The sequence below is a fragment of the Tamandua tetradactyla genome, chromosome 22, assembly GCF_023851605.1.
Source record: "Tamandua tetradactyla isolate mTamTet1 chromosome 22, mTamTet1.pri, whole genome shotgun sequence".
NCBI classification, from domain to species: Eukaryota; Metazoa; Chordata; class Mammalia; order Pilosa; family Myrmecophagidae; genus Tamandua; species Tamandua tetradactyla.
The window spans coordinates 26,655,577-26,671,675 of NC_135348.1; the positions used below are offsets into that span (position 1 = coordinate 26,655,577).

Below are 16,099 nucleotides of genomic sequence, written 5' to 3' on the forward strand. Positions count from 1 at the left end.
ATCAGATGTGTGATTTCCAAATATTTTCTGTCATGAGTAAGTTGCTTTTCACTTTCATGAAAAGTCCTTTGATGTACACGTTTTCCATTTTTAATTTTGTTGCTTGTGCTTTGAGTGTAAAGTCTAAGAAACAATTGCCTGACACAAGATCCTGGAGATACGTCTTTATATTTTCTTCAAGGAGTTTCATAATCCTCATTCTTCCATTTAGGTCCTTGATCCATTTTTAGTTAATTTGGGGGTATGGTATGGGATAGGGGGCTTCCTTCATTCTTTTGGATATGGATATCCAATTCTCCCAGCACCATTTGTTGAAGAGACTATTCTTTCTCAATTCAATGAACTTGGTAGCCTTAACAAAATTTAAATTTGCCATAGACGTGAGGGTCTATTTCTGAACTCTGAATTCAATTCCCTTGGTCTGTATGTCTATCCTTACGCCAACAATATGTTATTTTGACCACTGTAGCTTTTTAAAACTATTGTTAGTAACTGTTTATTTTTAAAATCATAAAAAGCCAACAGACTGAGTCTACCAGTCAGGATGGACAAATACTTGATGGTACCCATCTTTCCATTGAATATGCACAGCAGCATGGAGTTTACACAGTGAGAATAATACTTTCCTTTTCCACCTTCCTGGCAATTTTTTTTTTGTTAGAAAAGGCAACCATGAATGGTGGTTTGAATCATGCAAGAACAACAACAAATAATAGGGTAATGGGTGTCCAATAAACACCTGGATGTTGAGACTTGGGCCGAGAAATACAGGGAGAAAAATAACAGAAGGTGATTAAAGGGCATTTCAGTCCAGAGTTTTAAAAAAATTATGCAAGAAATAAGGCTTTTAAAAATGTCTTCCTGAGACCTGTTATACAGGGCAGCACAGTTTAAAGATAATTTTATCTTTTCTGAAATTGTTTAGGTTAATACATGGAGTGGCATTCAAATCTGCCTCTGCCTTCTTTGGTTTAACATGAGGGAAAACAGAAAAGTACCTAAATATCTTCTTCTAAAGCTCTGGATTATAGAAATTATCAACAAGTAAAATTTATTTCAAACCTAAGCATAAAGTTAAAATGAAGATTGCTGTTCACTTTCCTCTTCTAGTATATTATAGAATAGAACATAAGCTATTTATCAGTCTCCACCACCAGAAAGCATCAAAATATCTTCTGAGATAATGATGCTGACCTTATCATCATCAAACTCCATCCACTTATAATGTTTCCTTTTCACCCATGATACAAAAAATCCTGAAGAAATACACCTTCCTTGATATGTGAGCACTGCTTGTAAGTCATAGTATCCACAATTACTGAAATCAATATCAACAGCAAAAGAAAAGGGTTCATACTTAACTTCCTTCTGGTGACTACCCTTTGTCCCTTGTCTTTGTCTACTGATTTATTTATAAATCTTCTAGATCCTTTAATTTTAATCAAAAAGAGATCATTTTTCTCTTGAAGTGATTACACATCCAACATAGGAGGAAATATAGCATCCTTAAAAATTTTGACATTCACAGATTCCTTCTCTTCGTAAAAAAAATTTGAACCATCTGAACAGTCAAGTCTCCAGGTAGCTGATTTTGGAATATTTGATATACAGAGCATTTCTTTGCAGTGTTGTAAACTGTTTATTTTCTTCAGGATCTCTTCCTGAAGTTTCGATTTAAGTCCAACAAAAGATATTTTACTTGTTGTTTAATAAACAACTCGTCTGAAGCTGGTTTTCCTTTAGCAACTTCTATTCCTTCAGATTTTGTACATTTCATGGTAGTTTCAAACTCAATACCAAAGAATTGATCACTTAAACTTTTCATTTTAGAAGGTGCCACTGCTGATGCAGATAAAGAATCCATTTCTTTAACAGAGCCTTCTTCTTAGGCTTCCAATTTTTGTTGTAATACTCACATCATTTGTATCCAACATTCATTTGGCTCCTGTTGAAGATATTGTTCTTATTCACCTTTTTCTATAAACTGTGGGAAAGCCATGTGCGAAAACTGCAGTAGAATAATAAGTGGAATACTAGAAGAAGTTCTATCCATATAATCAAACAAATCTCTTAGAGCTACATTAATATACACTGATGAAGCCATTTTCCTGGAAGGTCTCAAGACAACTGCATACCTTTTAAGGACATCTTTGAGTTCAGGCACAGACCAGGTACACTGAACTGTGACATTCATGTAACAAGTTGTTATCAAGATTTGTCAATCTACAAGGTAATTCCATAGCAGGTGCTAAGTGTTCTTCTAACACATCTTCTACAAAAACATTTTAGCTGAAGATTCCTTAGGGAGAGGATCTACTGACTCCATCATTAGTACAGTAATTCCAGTTTTTATTTTGATGTTTCCCCAATCATCATTCTTCAATGTTCTTCCTTTCACCATAACTTCCTGTCTGGCTAGCAAGATACCAGTCAGTGCAAAAAGCTGAGACTTGAACACACACCTTCAACTTTCCTCATTTTATGGTAAAAGAGGATAGAGCAATATTGCAAAGAACAAGAGAAGGCAGTGGTGCAGGACAGATGGCCTGGCAGGGTCTTTGAAGGAAAGATGCAAGAAGAAGCTGTTGTGGCAGCACAGGGGTGGTTCCACTGTGAAGAGTCTCATTCAAATCCCACTATAGCTTTGTAATATATTTTAAATTTGGGGATATGAGTCCTCCGACTTCATTCTTCTTTCCCAAGATGGTTTTGATTACTCTGGGCCCCTTACCCTTCCAAATAAATTTGATGATTGGCTTTTCAATTTGTACAAAGTAGACTGTTGGAATTTTGATTGGGATTGCATTGAATCTGTAGACCATTTTGGGTAGAATTGATATCTTAAGAATACTTAGTCTTCTAAACCATGTGCATAGAAATGCCCTTCCATTTTTTAGGTCTTCTTTGATTTCTTTTAAGAATGTTTTGTAATTTTCTGTATACAGATCTTTTATATCCTTGGCTAAATTTTTACCTAAATATTTGATTATTTTAGCTGCTATTGTAACTGAAATTTTTTCTTGGCTTCCTCCTCAAATTGCTCATTGCTAGTGTATAGAAGCACAAATGATTTTTGCATATTGATTTACCCTGTCAATTTGTTGAATTATTAAATTAGTTCTAATAGCTTTGCTGTAGATTTTCCAGCCATGTCCTTTAATCCTTATTCAATATTGCTGGGTGGGAACTTTTTGATTGTTCCTGTGAAGTTGTGACCCACCAAATTGTGGGTGTTAACTTTTGATTAGATGGTTTCCATGGAGATGTGTCTCCACCCAGTCAAGGTGGGGTTCCTTATTTAGGTCCTTTAAGAGGGAACCATTTTGGAAAAAACTTCAGAGCCCATGCAGCCAGACACCTTTGGAGATGAAGAAGGAAGATGCCCCTGTGGGAGTTTCATGAAACAAGAAGACTGAAAAGAAAGCTAGCAGACATCATCATGTTAGCCATGTACCTTTCTAGTTGAGAGAGAAACCCTGAATGTCATCAGTCTTCCAGAATCAGTGTATCTTTCCTTGGATGGCTTAGATTGGACATTTTTATAGCCTTGCTTTAATTTGGACATTTTCACAGCCTTAAACTGTAAACTATCAACTCAGTAAATTCCCCTTTTTGAAAGCCATTCCATTTCTGGTATTGCTTTCTGGTAGCTTGCAAACTGAAACAAACCTGAACCAAAGCCATTCCTGCCAATCCTAAAGAATATCTGGGGCATTATATAAGATTTGACAAAAAGTTCCATGGACTAGGGTAACTTTCCCAAACCCTCCAGATGGGTCCCTGGACCAGATAAGTTTTGAAATGCAGAGGAGCCAGCCTCTCCAGAACATCAACTAGTTCCATTCCCTTATTCCATATTATCGACAGCCCCTTCCAACATGAAAGAGTAAGAATGGGCATAGCCCAAATACCCCTAAAGTGTAGGAGAAAGATCAAAGGTGATGGGAGAGTTATTCAGAGAAGGTAGGATTTAACAAATGAATATGATTATTGAATCATTATATTGATACTTTTTTTAGTCTTCAGTATCTTAGACTTAGTTAGTCCATATTAGTAAGGCACTATAATATTTGTTTTTTTATTTCTAGCTTATTTCATTGAACATACTGTCCTCGAGATTTATTCATCTAGTTGCATGCCTCACAACTTCATTCCTTTTTGCAACTGCTCAATTGTCTATTGTATGTATGCACCACAGTTCCTCTTCCATTCCTCAGTTGATGTGCTTTAGACCACCTCCATCCATTGTAAATTCCAAATACTGCCACCATAAGCACCAGTGTGCAAAAGTCCATTCTTGTCCCTGCTCTCAGTTCCTCCAAGTATACGCCAACTATGGAGTTTCAGAATCATATGGCAACACTGTCCCTAGCCTTCTGTGGAGCCACCACACTGCTCTCTAGAGGGGTTATGCCACTCTACTTCACTACCAAAGTGAATAGTTACATCCCTCACTTCACATTTTCTCCAGCTCTTGTATTTCTCAATTCATTTTTAAACAGTTTTACTCACACGTACAACCCAACCTAACATCACCACCACAATCTATATAAGGGCAATTCCATTTCTTCAGCAAAGTATCCCATACTTCTCCCTCATATCCCCTGCTTATTAAAATTTAGCTTGTTATATTGCATTTGTTACATTCAATGGAAGCATATTACAATGTCACTGTTAACTATAGACCCTAGTTTGCATTGATTCCAATTTTCTCCATATACCATCTCATTTTCAACACCTTGCAATATTGACATTCTTTTGTTCTTCCTCATTCAAAAACATTCTTATATTTGTACATTTAATCACCATCATTGCACTGTAAGCATCACTAAAATATACCATTCCAGTCTTTATCCTCTACCTTTCATTCTGGTGTCATATACGACCCCAACCCTCCTCCCTCAACCATACACACACTCAGCTTTGTTCACTGTACTTACAATATTGTGCTAACATCAAACAGTATTGTGTTGTCCATATCTGGATCTTTACAATCAGTCCTGTTGAACATTCTGCACTCCTTCAGCATTAATGCCCAATCTCTACCCTCTTTCTATTTCCTGATAACCTGTGTTCTCAACGTTAACTCTCAAAGTCTACTGATTAATGTTAGTTCATATTAATTAGACCATACAGTATTTGTCATTTTGTTTCTGTCTAATTTTACTCAGCATAATGTCCTCAAGGTTCATCCATGTCAATAAATTCTTCATGACTTTATTCTCTTACAATTGCATAATTTTCCATCCTGTGTATATACTACAGTTTATTGAGCTGCTTCTCCATTCATGGACATTTGAGCTGTTTCCCATGTCTTGGCCATCATGAATAATGCTGCTATTAAATATCGATGGGCAAATGTCCATCTGTGTCCTTCCTTGCAGTTCCTTCAAATATATACCTAGTGTGCTGGTTTGAAAGGAAGTATGCCCCCTGAGAAAAGCCATGTTTTGATATAAATCCCATTTCTTAAAGGTAGAATAATCCTAATTCAATCCTGTATATATGAAACTATAATGAGATCATCTCCCTGGTTGATGTGATTTAGTCAAGAGTGGTTGTTAAATTGGATTAGGAGATGACATGTCTCTACCCATTTGAGTGGGTCTTGATTGGTTTATTGGAGTCCTATAAAAGAGGAAATATTTTGGAGATTCGGAGAGATTCAGAGAGAGCAACACTACAAAGCAGAGAGTCCACCAGCCAGCGACCTTTGGAGATGAAGAAGGAAGACGCCTCCTGGGGAGCTTCATGATACAGGAAGCCAGGAGAGAAAGCTAGCAGATGACGCCACGTTCACCATGTGCCCTTCCAGCTGAGAGAGAAGCCCTGACTGTGTTCACCATGTGCCTTCTCACTTGAGAGAGAAACCCTGAACTTCATTGGCCTTCTTGAACCAAGGTATCTTTCCCTAGATGCCTTTGATTGGAAATTTCTTTAGACTTGTTTTAATTGGGACATTTTCTTGGCCTTAGAACTGTAAACTAGCAACTCATTAAATTCCTCTTTTTAAAAGCCATTCTGTTTCTGGTATATTGCATTCCAGCAGCTAGCAAACTAGAACACCCAGTAATGGGATTATTGGATCATATGGCAATTCTATACTTATCTTCCAGAGCAAAACCACCTTCCAGAGCAGTTGCACCATTTTACATTCCCACCAACATTGAATAAGTGTGCCTTTTTCTCCACATCCTCTCCAAAGTTGTAATTTTCCATTTTTTTTTTATACTGGCCCTTCTAGTAGGTGTGAGGTGATATCTCATTGTGGTTTTGATTTGCATTCCCTAATAGCCAGTGAAGTTGAGCCTCTTTTAATATATTTTTGATCCATTTGTATTTCCTGTTCTGAAAAGTGTCTGTCCATGTTTTTTGCCCATTTTTTAATTGGGTTGTTTGTCTTTTTATTTTTGAGTTGTAGAATCTCTTCATATATTCTGGATATTAAACCCTTATCTGTTATGTGGTTTCCAAATATTTTCTCCCATTGCACAGGCTGTCTTTCAAATTTCCTGACAAAGTCCTTTGGAACACGAACGCATTTAATTTTGAAGAGATTCCATTTATCTATTCCTTTTTTCATTGCTTGTGCTTTGGGTGTAAGGTTTAGGAAACCATCCCCTCTCACAAGATCTATAAGACATTTCCCTACATTTTCTTCTAAAAGTTTTTTCGTTTTAGCTCTAATATTTAGGTCTTTGATCCATTTAGGTCTTTGATCCATTTGGTCCTCTTTCATTCTTTTGGATATAGATACCCAGTTCCCCAAACAGCATTTATTGAAGAGGATGCACTGTCCCAGTTGAGTTGACTTGATCACCTTATCAAAGTACCATTGTCCACAGATGAGAAGGTCTAGTTTTAAACATCCAATTCAATTCCACTGATCAGTATATCTATCTTTATGACAGTACCATGTTGTTGTGAACACTGTAGCTATATAATATGCTTTAAAGTCAGGTTATCTAAGTCCTCCCACTTCATTCCTGTTTCTCAAGATATTTTAGTTATTCAGGGTGCCCTGACCTTCCAAATAAACTTGATAATGGTCTTTCCATTTCTGCCAAAATAAGATGTCAGGATTTTAATTGCCATTGCCTTAAATCTATAAATCTATTTGGGTAGAATTGATATCTTAATTATAGTTAGTCTTCCAATCCATGAACAAGGTATCTCCTTCCATATATTTAGGTTTTTGCTTTATTTTAGCAATTTCTTGTAGTTTTCTCTGTATAGGTCTTTTGTGGCCTTTGTTAAATTTATTCCTCAATATTTTATTCTTCTGGTTGCTATTGTAAATGGATTTTTTTTCTTGATTTCTTCCTCAGATTGCTCATTACTAGTGTATAGAAACACTATTGATTTGGAGGTATTGATCTTGTATCCTGCATTTTGCTGTACTCATTTATTAGCTATAGTAGCTTTGCTGCAAATTTTTAAGGATTTTTTACATATAGTACTATGTCATCTACAAACAGTGAAAGTTTAACTTCTCTTTTTCCAATTTGGATACTTTTCATTCCTTTTTCTTGTCTTATTGCTCTAGCACAATCTTGAATAACAATGGTGAAAACAAGCATCCTTCTCTTGTTCCTAATCTTAAAGGGAAATCTTTCAATCTTTCTCCATTGAGTATGTTAGCGGTGGGTTTTCATATATTCCTCTTATCATGTTGAGGAAGTTCCCTTCTATTCCTATGCTTTGAAGTGTTTTCACCAAATAGGTTGTTGAATTTTGTCAAATGCCCTTCCTTCATCTATCAAGATGATCATGTGGTTTTTCTGCTTTGATTTATTGATGTGGTGTATTACATTAATTGATTTTCTTAAGTTGAACCAGTTTTTCTTGCATACCTGGAATAAAAATCCACTTGGTCATGGTGTTTAATTCTTTTAATGTGCTGCTGGATTCAATTTGTAAGTATTTTGCTGAGGATTTTTGCATCTATATTAATTAAAAGGATTGGTCTGTAATTTTCTTTTCTTGTAGTATCTTTGTCTGGCTTTGGTATTTGGTAAGTCAGCTTCAAAGAATGAATTGGGTAACTTTCTCTCCTCTTCAATTTTTTTGAAGAGTTTGAGCAGTATTGGTACTAATTCTTCCTTGAGTGCTGGGTAATTCACATAGAGCCATTTGGTCCTGGACTTTGCTTTTTTTGAACTTCTTAATGACTGATTCAATGTCTTTACTTATGATGAGTCTATTGAGGTCGTCTCTTTCTACTTGAGTCAACATTGGTTGTTCATGCATTTTTAAGAAGTTGTCCATTTCATGTACATTGTCTAGTTTATTAGCATATAGTTGCTCATAGTATCTTCTCAGGATCGCCTTTATTTCTGTGGGTTCAGTAGTTATGTTCCGTCTCACATTTCAGATTTTATTCATTTGCATTCTCTCTCTCTCTCTCATCAGTCTAGAGAAGGGTCCATTGACATTATTGGTTTTCGCAAATAACCAACTTATGGTTTTGTTGATATCATTTTCTTCATGGTCTCAATTTCAATTATTTCAACTATTATTTCTTTCCTTCTGTTTACACTGGGGTTAGTTTGCTGTTCTTTTTCTAGTTCCTACAAATGAACAGTTAATTCCTCCATTTTTGCTCTTTATTTATTTTTTTAATAATAGGCATTTGTATTAGTCAGGTTCTCTAAATAAACAGAATCAACAGGAGAGATTTTTTTTATAAATATGAGATTATATTTTATAAATATTAGATTTATAAGGGTGTCTCATACACCATGGGAATGAAAGAGTCCAAAATCCGCAGGACAGGCTATGATGCTGGTGGCTCTAATGAAGGGTCCGGATGAACTCCACAGGAGAGGTTTGCTGCATGAAGAAGTAGTGAAAAAATATCTCTTCTTCATTAAAAGTCTCCAGTTGATTGGATTATCATATTTCTCACTACCTTCTTCTACAACCCATTCCATAATCCCTTTACTCTCAGCAAGCACTTCAGCTGATCATGGTTCTTTGCCTGGTGGGGTGTCCCAAACCTTCATACCTGAAGTTTCTGGGCCTTTGGTAGTCCTGCCTCAATTGGGTTGTTGCAGTTTTCCATTGACATTAATCACAAGGCATGGTAGTAGTAAGAGACCATAGTGGATCTCCTGCATTCCAGAAAAACTCTTCTTTACCTCCATTTTATAGTTGCAGTCCTATTTTCCCTTGATAGTCAAGATCACTATCACGTTCTTTCTTACCCCAGAAAGAACGGTAATCCCCCTTTATGCCTTTTGATTCAGTGGCATAAGAAACACAGAGTGGCCAGGTGGCAGTCTTAACTTCCAGTTTAATTAAATCATTTTTGTGTCTCTGGGTAGAAGAACTCCTCCTTTTGAAGTAAACCTATAGACCAGAAGAGCTTAAGGTTTCAGGGATAGAAAACAAAAATTTTCTTAATGGATCACTAGGGGTGATAGTGAATGGTGCCACTCTCATTTCCACCTCTTGATTCCTGGACCTGTGAATCCTGGCTATGGGAGAAACTGCATCATACAGTGGATGCTGATTCAGAGTATACATGGCCTCCTGGAGAACATTACCCCAGCCATGCAAGGTATCGCCACCTAGTTGGCACTATAATTGACTCCTCAATAGGCCATTCCACCACTTTATCAACCCAGTGCCTCTTGATGATGGGGAACATGGTAAGACCAGAGAATTCCATGAGCCTATGCCCATTCCTGCACCTCATTTGCTCTGAAGTGAATTCACTGATCAGAAGAAATGCTGTGTGTAATTCTATGACAGTGGATAAGGCATTCCCCATGTCCATGGATGGTTGTTTTTGTGGAACATTGCTTGCAAGGAAGGTATACTCATATCTGGAGTATGTGTCTATACCAGTTAGAACAAATCACTGCCACTTCTATGATGGAAGTGGTCCAATGTAATCAACCTTCCACCAGGTAACAGGCTGATCACTTCAGGGAATGGTGTCATATTAGGGCTTTAGTGTGGGTCTCTACTGCTGGGAGATTGGGCACTCAGCAGTGTCCATAGCCAGGTCGGCCTTGGTGAGGGGAAGTCCATGTTGCTGAGCCCATCCATAACCTCCATCCCTACTACCATGCCCACTTTGTTCATGAGCCCATTGGGCAATCGCATGAGTGGCTGAGGAAAGAGGATGACTTATAGTCACAGGACAGGACATCTTATCCACTTTATTATTAAAAACTTACTCTGCTAAAGTCACCCTCTGGTGAACATTCACATGGACACTAATATCTTCTTGTTCTTTGTCCACTCAGAAAGTTCTATCCAAATACCTCTTCCTCAGACCTCTTTGTCACCAATTTTCCAAACATACTCCTTCCAAGTCTATGACCATCCAGCCAAGCCAATAGCAACAATACATGAGTCAGTACACAAATGCCTCCTTGGCCAGTTCTCATTCCAACAAAATGATCCACCAGGTGCACCACTTCAAATTCCACCCACTGGGAGGACTTCCCCTCATTACTGTCTTTTAAGGATATCCCAGAATGGGGTTGTAGTATAGCAGATATACACTTCTGGTTGGTTCTTGCCTATCATGCAGAACCACCTGTAAACCAGGCCCAAGTTTTCTCTTCCTCAGTCAACTGACTTTAAAAAACTCCCCAAAGACCATAGCTCTTGTCTTGGAAAGACAAGGCAATATGGCAGGAGTGGGGACCATGGACATTTGGGCACTTCCTCATGTAACTCACTTGTGTCTTCAGGACCTGCTTGATCCCTATCTCTTTTACATCATTTCTATTTTATAATGGAGTGCTGCTGCACATGCCCAACTTTATGGTGTCAGACAATACCCAGCTCATGATAGGCACCCCAGGTCTCATGGTAACTTAGTGGCCCATAGTTAAGCTTTCAGTCTCTATAAAGTCCAGTAGTAGGCTAAAAGCTGTTTCTCAAAAGGAAAACAGTTATCTGCAGTGAACAATAAGGCTTTGCTCCAAAATCCTAAGGGTTTGCACTATGATTTTCCTATATGAGCCTGCCAAAGCTCCAGACAGCATCCTTATTTGCCACTGACACTTCCAGCACAATTGGATATGCTGGATCATATGGTCCAAACAGCAGAGCACCTTGCACAGTAGCCTGGACATGTCACAGAGTCTCCTCTTCTCCAGTCCCCACTCAAAACTAGCAGCTTTTCTGATCACACAGTAAATGGACTGAGTAGCACACCCAAGTGAGGAATATGTTGTCACCAAGATACAAAAAGGCCAACTAGACATTGTGTCTCTTCTTTGGTCATAGGAGGGGCCAGATGCAACAGCTTATCCTTCACCTTAAAAGGGATATTTCAATATGCCCCACACCACTTGACTCCTATGAATTTCACTGAGGTGGGAGGCCCCTGTATTTTTGTTGGATTTCTATTCCCATCCCTGACATACGAATGTCTTACCAATAAGTCTATGGTAGTTGCTACTTCTTGCTCACTAGGTCCAATCAACATGATATCATCAATATAATGGACCGGTGTGATGTCTTGTGGGAGGGAGAAATGATCAAGGTCCCTGTGGACAAGGTTGTGACATAGGGCTGGAGAGTTGACATATCTCTGAGACAGGAAAGTGAAGGTACACTGCTGGCTTTGCCAGCTGAATGCAAACTATTTCTGATGATCCTTATTGACATCAATTGATAAAAAAACATTTGCCCATTCAATAGCTGCATACCAGATACCAGGTGTTATGTTGATTTGCTCAAGCAATGCTACCACATCTGGAGCAGCAGCTGCAATTGGAGTTGCCCACTAGTTAAGTGTATGATAATCCACTGTCATACTGCAAGACCCATCTATTTTCAGCACAGGCCAAATAAGATAGTTTAATGGGAACGTGGTGGGAATCACTACCCTGCATCCTTCAGGTCTTTAAGAATGGCACTAAACTTTTCAATCCCTCCAGGAATACCATGCTGTTCCTGATTCACTATTTTGCTAGCTAGGGGTAGTTGTAGTGGCTTACATTAGGCATATCCTACCATAATAGCCCTCACTCCGTGAGTCAGAGAACCAATGTGGGGATTCTGCCAGTTGCTGAGTATGTTGATTCCAATTATGTATTCTGGAACTGGGGAAATGACCACAGAATGGGTCTGGAGACACACTGGACCCACTGTGAGATGGATCTGAACTAAAGTTCAACTGATCACCTGATCTCCATAAACCCCTACTCTGACTAGCAGACCAGAGTAACATTTTGTGTCTCCTGGAATTAATGTTATTTCTGAGCCAGTGTCTGATAATCCTTGGAATATCTGACCATTTCTTTTCTACCAATTCTTCATCACTCTGGTAAAAGGCCATAGGTCTCCTTTGGGAAGACTAGGAGAAAGGTTAACAGTGTAACTTTTGGGCTGTGTTAAAAGTCTTTTCCTAAGTGTCCCCAGCCCTCTCCTTGTTAAAGGGGCTCTAAGTCTGTGAACTCTCTTAATTCTGGAAATTGTTTAAGGGGCTGTGACTCTCTGTTTTTGTAATTCAAGTTAGACTTCTGTTTCCTTGACCTAGAATTCTTCTGCTTATACAGCTCAAGTAAGAATTTAGTAGACTGCCCAAATATTTTACTTCTGGACACCCCATGATTTATTAACCAATACTACAAGTCTCTAAAGTCAGATTATTTTGACTTCTGCTTTGAGTCTGCTGTCCATTATGGTGGCCATGCCCACCTTGTCTATGGTGATTAATTGTCACGACAGGGCTTCTGTCAACTTGAGATCCAATAATCCCCTTTCTATTTAAAGATTCCATCTTAGTGACAGCAGTTCTGACAGTAATATCTAACTTACAGAGAAGGGTAACTACAGAGCTCTTCAGCAATGATTGAGCTATACTCATGAATTTATTTCTCAAGGTTCTGGTGAAAGATGTACCCTTTGGACATTTCTGGGGTGTGTGAGCAGGTATTCCGTGATAAATCTACTCTAACTTCCAATCTCTCTAAGCCCTTGGATCCCCTCATCTACATTATATCAGGACAGTCTTGGGATTTTGACCTCAGGTAATATTGACCACTTTTTGATCCATGTCTCAGCCAACCATCCAAGGAAACTGTTAATGCCCTTTCTAACTCCTAGAGCTACAATCTTGGGATTGACCTCTATGAAACTTATTCCTGCAAAGGACAGGCTAAGCTTACTTGAAATTAGGCTTAAGAATCACCCCCAGAGAACCTCTTTTGTTGCTTGGATTGGCCACTCTTTCTAAGCCAACTCAGCATGTGAACTCACTGTCCTCTCTCCTACATGGGGCATGACTCCTAGGGGTATAAATCTCCCTGGCAATGTAGGACAGAAATCCTGGGATAAGCCAGAACCCAGCATCAAGAGAATGAGAAAGGCTTCTTGACCAAAAAGGGGAAGAGAGAATGAGACAAAATAAAGTTTCAGTGGCTGAGAGTTTCAAACAGAGTCAGGAGGTTATCCTGGAGGTTATTCGTATGCATTACATAGGTATCTCTTTTTAGTTTATAGTGTGGTGGAGTGACTGGAGGGAAGTTCCTGAAACTGTTGAGCTGTGTTCCAATAGCCTTGATTGTTGAAGATGATTGCATAAAGATATAACTTTACAATTTGACTGTGAGACTGTGAAAACCTTGTGTCTGTTGTTTAATTTATCCAGAGTATAGACAGATAAATAAAAAAAAATATGGATGATGGACCCAGTTGAGAGTTTCCAGGAAAATGGCAGAATGGGATAGATCAAGTTTCCCTCCCTACTTCAAAGAAAATCGCTGGAGAAGGGACAGAAAAAAGACCAAGAGAGTGATTGCAGGGTGTAAGTAACCTGAGAGGGTTTTCTACACTACATAGGGAGGCCCTCGTTGAAAAATCAGAAGGATTGAGATGCAGAGAACAGGAGACAGTTTAGCATGTCCATTTCCAGATGGAGGCCCAGAACCATCAAGAGTGCATGGACAGGGAGACAGGGACAAGGAAGTAAGCCAAGACATATTCCTTGAACATGCTATCCCCACATATGCTGCCCCTGCCCCAGAACCCACAACTCCCCCCCTACCTCATCTACCTAAGCCCCATCACCCACCCTCCACATTGTGCTCGAAGCACCCCCACCCCAAACCCCATCCTTGTGCATCCCCACTCCACATTCCCACTCTGTGCTTGTGTATAAGCCTGTCCTAACCTGACCCACCTCTTCTGTGCAAGCACACAGTTTTGCTCTGTTCCTCCTGAGACACATGTGCCTGTAAACAGCCCCTCAATCCCCATCTCCCCCTCCTTGCCCTCTGCAGGCGGTCACCTGTGCGTCTGAGCTTCAGACATTCACCTTCATACTGGGGCCATACTTGCATCCAGCCGGTCTAATCCCTCAACTCTGCCCCTCCCCCACAGCTCTGCACACACTCACATCAGCATCTGGCCCCCAGATGCCTCCATGTCCCCACTCATGCCATGCCTCCTCATCTCTGGGCAAGTGTTGACTTGCACATCCAGACCATGCCCACCCCCAGGCCATGTAGGCACGATGCCACCCCACTGCCCCTGACTCCAGACTCACACACACATCAGAGCCCTGCCTCCCAGATCCACCCACTGACAAGCTACATCCTCCCTACTGGGCAACCAGTTTCCATACAAAGCCCTCATGACAGTTGCACCCCACCCCAGCTCCAGCCCCACACATGTGTACACCCTTACCCAACCCCATGGTATAAGTGTCCTTCTACCATAGCAGGCAGGTGCCTTCAGGCACATCTGTGCCACATAACTTCTGGCCTGCACAAGCAGGAGTCCCTACCTCATTCCACCCCTGCACCTGTGGACCTGTGCCATGGTCCTGCCCACCCACCATCACCCACCTCTGACATACATCCCGCACCTCCATGACCTGTGCCTTGCCCTTACACACTCATGCATTCACATCCCAGCCCCCTTCTAGGACACCTACATTGCAACCCGTCACCAAACTGTGGTACCCCTCACCACACTCCTCATCCTGCTCCATAACCATCCCACAAATGCAAAGCTTTAGGTTACTGAAGGAAATTAACATGCAAAGTAACCCTACAAAGATATTTACATCCCGTGAAGACAACAGAAGGTCACTAACCATATGAAGATGCAGACAGATACAGTCCACTCTAATGACCAAATTAAAACACTGAAGAAGACATAGACTTTCAAACAACTAAGCAAAGGTGTTCATATAAATTTACTAAATAAAATCAGTAGGATGCCTAATGACATAGGAGATCAAGAAGACACTAGAAGAGCATAAAGAGGAATTTGAAAAAATAAATTAAAAATAACAGATATTGCAGAGATTAATGATGCTGTAGACCATTCAAAAGCATACTAGAGACACAGAACAACAGATTTGAAGAGGCAGAAAAAAGAATAAGTGAACTAGAGAACAAGACAACTGATTTTTAAACACATAAAAGAGCAAATAAAAAAAGAAAAATAACAAAATAAAAAAGTTTAAAAAACAAATTAAATTAAATTAAAGAAAGCAAATGGCAAAAGGATGGAAAAATTTGAATTGAATCTCAGGGAAATCATGGGCCAAACAAAACTTACAAGTATAAGAATCATCAGTGTCCCCAGAGAAGAAGAGAAGAGTAAAGAGCTAGGAAGATTAGTGGAGGATATAGTGGGGGGAACTTCCAAACTCTTACAAAAGACATAAATATGTAAATCAAAGAAGGCCAACAAACTCCAAATAGAGTAAATCCAAATAGGCCTACCCCAAGACACATATTGACCAGTCTGTCAAATGTTGAGAAGAAGCAGAAAATCCTGAAAGTGGCAAGAGAAAAACAATCTACTTCATACAAGGGAAACCACATAAGACTGAGTTCAGACTACTCAACTTGCATTATAGAGGTGAGAAAGTAGTGGTATGATATATTTAAGACACTGAAAGACAAAGACTTCCAGCCAAGAATTTTGTGCCAAACCAAATCATTCTTCAGAGCTGAGGGAGAGATTAAAAATTTTATACACAAGCAAAGGCTGAGAGAATATATCAACAAGAGACCAGTTCTACAAGGAACACTAAAGGGAGTTCTGCCAGCTGGAAAGAAAGGCAGGAGAGGGATGTCTGGAGGAGGGAACAGAATTGAAGAGTACAAGTAAG

General features: G+C 39.4%; 2 pseudogenes; one reads left to right on the forward strand and one right to left on the reverse strand.

Moving 5' to 3' along the window:
• Positions 1 to 1,074: 1,074 nt before the first annotated feature.
• LOC143666005 (ubiquitin carboxyl-terminal hydrolase 14 pseudogene) lies at positions 1,075 to 14,397 on the reverse strand (annotated as a pseudogene).
• Positions 14,398 to 14,457: 60 nt separating this feature from the next.
• The window catches only part of LOC143666006 (dnaJ homolog subfamily C member 28-like), a 36,496-nt pseudogene continuing 34,854 nt past the window's right edge, over positions 14,458 to 16,099 (forward strand).